The following is a 3312-nucleotide window of genomic DNA, read 5'->3' as shown; positions in this document are numbered from 1 at the left end:
TCTCGTGAGCGCTAAAGTTTCTGTTTTTTACAGCAAGATTAACAAGACTTTCCCCAAGTCTTCCCAACGGTTCTACTTGGCACAAACACTAATTAAACACAAAAAACACAACCAAAACAGAGGCTAAATAATTTATTTATTACTAAGCAGGAGCAAAAATCAAGGAATAAAAATAAAATTGGGTTGCCTCCCAACAAGCGCTATCGTTTAACGCCCCTAGCTAGGCATAACAAGCAAGGAAAGATCTAAGTATTGCCATCTTGATTCTTAATTCTTTTAGCGATGTGATGCTCGAATCCGGGAGGTTCCTTACGTTTCCCTTCATATTCAGAAATATTGAGATCTAAAGAATCCAACCGCTTATTGCAAAGAGTAATCAACATATTCACGCGGTGAAGATTTAAGCTAACGCTCTTAAGAGGTTCAAGAGATTTCTGTAAAATCTTACTTACCTCGAATTTTTTTTCAAAAACTTGCGTTTTCTCTTGGGTATGATGGAGCCCCTTTTGTTGAGGTAAAGTTCCTACTATACCTTCTATAATTTCATGCGCGATATTGGGATCAATTTCAATAAAATTGCCCTTGGCAACACAATCTAAAAGTTGTCTATGAGACAAATTAAGCCCAACATAAAAGTTGCGAAGCAAAATTCTGAAATTTACTTCTAGGGTGCATTTACGATAAGATTCCATCATTCTAAACCAAGCATCCTTTAAATTTTCTCCTTGCTTTTGTTTGAAGTGAAGGACTTCAAACTCAGGGGACATATGAGTAGAAAGAGGACTAGCCATGACGACAAGCAAACAAAGAGGCAAACAGAGAGGGAGGAGAGAGAGAGGGCGAATAAAACGGCAAGGGTGAATTGGGGGGAGAGGAAAACGAGAGGCAAATGGCAAATAATGTAATGCGAGAGATAGGGATTGTGATGGGTACTTGGTATATTGACTTTTTGTGTAGACTCCTCGGCAACGGCGCCAGAAGTCCTTCTTGCTACGTCTTGAGCTTGCGTTGGTTTTCCCCGAAGAGGAAGGGATGATGCAGTAGAGTAGCGTAAGTATTTCCCTCAGTTTTTGAGAACCAAGGTATCAATACAGTAGGAGCCCACGCTCAAGTCCCTCGTACCTACACAAAGCGATAGCTACTCGCAACCAACGCGATTAGGGGTTGTCAAGCCCTTCACGGTCACTTACGAGAGTGAGATCTGATAGATAGAATATTTTTGGTATTTTTGATATAAAGATGCAAAGTAAAAAGTAAAGGCAAAGTAAATAGCAAAGCAATATTTAAGTGATGGAGATTGATATGATGAGAATAGACCCAGGGGCCATAGGTTTCACTAGTGGCTTCTCTCAAGAGCATAAGTATTCTACGGTGGGTGAACAAATTACTGTTGAGCAATTGATAGAATTGAGCATAATTATGAGAATATCTAGGCATGATCATGTATATAGGCATCACGTCCGTGACAAGTAGATCGAAACGATTCTGCATCTACTACTATTACTCCACTCATCGACCGCTATCCAGCATGCATCTAGAGTATTAAGTTAAAAATAGAGTAACGCCTTAAGCAAGATGACATGATGTAGAGAGATAAATTCATGCAATATGAAATAAACCCCATCTTGTTATCCTCGATGGCAATGATACAATACGTGCCTTGCTGCCCCTTCTGTCACTGGGTAAGGACACCGCAAGATCGAACCCAAAGCTAAGCACTTCTCCCATGGCAAGAACTACCAATCTAGTTGGCCAAACCAAACGGATAATTCGAAGAGACCTGCAAAGATAACCAATCATGCATAAAAGAATTCAGAGAAGATTCAAATATTATTCATAGATAGACTTGACCACAAACCCACAATTCATCGGTCTGAACAAACACACCGCAAAAAGAAGATTACATCGAATAGATCTCCACAAGAGAGGGGGAGAACTTTGTATTGAGATTCAAAGAGAGAGAAGAAGCCATCTAGCTACTAACTATGGACCCGAAGGTCTAAGGTAAACTACTCACACTTCATCGGAGGGGCTAGGATGATGTAGAAGCCCTCCGTGATGACGACCCTTTTCCGGCAGAGCTCCAGAACAGGCCCCAAGATGGGATCTCGTGGATACAGAAAGTTGCGGCAGTGGAATTAGGTTTTTGGCTCCTGTTCTGATCGTTTGGGGGTACGTGTGTATATATAGGAGGAAGGAGTACGTCGGTGGAGCACCGAGGGGCCCACGAGGCAGGGGCGCGCCCTAGGGGGGCGGCCCCACCCTCGTGACCACCTCTTTGATCCCTTGCAGTAGGGTCCAAGTCTCCTGGATCACGTTCGGTGAGAAAATCACGTTTCCGAAGATTTTATTCCGTTTGGACTCCGTTTGATATTCTATTTATCCGAAACACTGAAATTGGCAAAAAACAGCAATTCTGGGCTGGGCCTCCGGTTAATAGGTTAGTCCCAAAAATAATATAAAAGTGGAAAATAAAGCCCAGTATAGTCCAAAACAGTAGATAACATAGCATGGAGCAATCGAAAATTATAGATACGTTGGAGACGTATCAGGATGCTGCTGTGAGCCATGCCACCCCATCAGCAAGCGTTGAAGTGGACGCTCCCGAGACCAACCTAAGCAAGGAAGATTCCCGCTCATCTGGCACTGAATCCAAGCGCGTGCGTGGTGGCACTCTTGTGTCCACGATAGAAGTGGCTGAGGTGGCAGTTCATAATGATGTGCCATCTGCAAGTGAGAGTCTTGGCACAACAGCTCCAGCTCCTGTCAGTGCAGATACTGCTAAGGCGACTGTTTCGCGTGCTGGTCTTCCACCGAGGCGTCGTAGCCCCCGCAAGCAATCAACAGACATACCCAACACACCAGCTGTAGCTAGGTGCAGCAGAGATGAGTCTGGTTATGTTCCTACGTCCACACTGTTCCCGCCACCTGCCAAAAGCAATGTGATGGAGAAACCGGAAGACCGGAGCACAACTGATGCAGGTGTCAAGCCGGGCACGAGTGATGCATGTGAACATCCGGAGCAGACTGCGCCTTTACCCGCAGTGGAAATCCCCAGCTTAAATCTGCGCACTTCCAGGCTCCCAGTCAATGTTGGTGTCCCCTACAGCCCAAACAAGAAGATTGTCAAGGAAGTTGCGGCTGATACCGCCGACAACACGCCCCGCCCTACAAATAAGCCCGATCATTCTGTAGCGGCCGATTTAGATATGTTTGTTGATCTTTCACCCTTGGATTCTGCCTCGCAAGTTGTTTGCGGTCTGGCCAGTAGGCATGAGAGGCACCCAATGGCCTTCACCCCACCGAGCTTCA

The sequence above is a fragment of the Triticum urartu genome, chromosome 6 (assembly GCF_003073215.2).
Source record: "Triticum urartu cultivar G1812 chromosome 6, Tu2.1, whole genome shotgun sequence".
Taxonomy (NCBI): domain Eukaryota; kingdom Viridiplantae; phylum Streptophyta; class Magnoliopsida; order Poales; family Poaceae; genus Triticum; species Triticum urartu.
The sequence above is the reverse complement of the archived record's forward strand: the minus strand, read 5'-3'. Positions refer to the sequence as shown.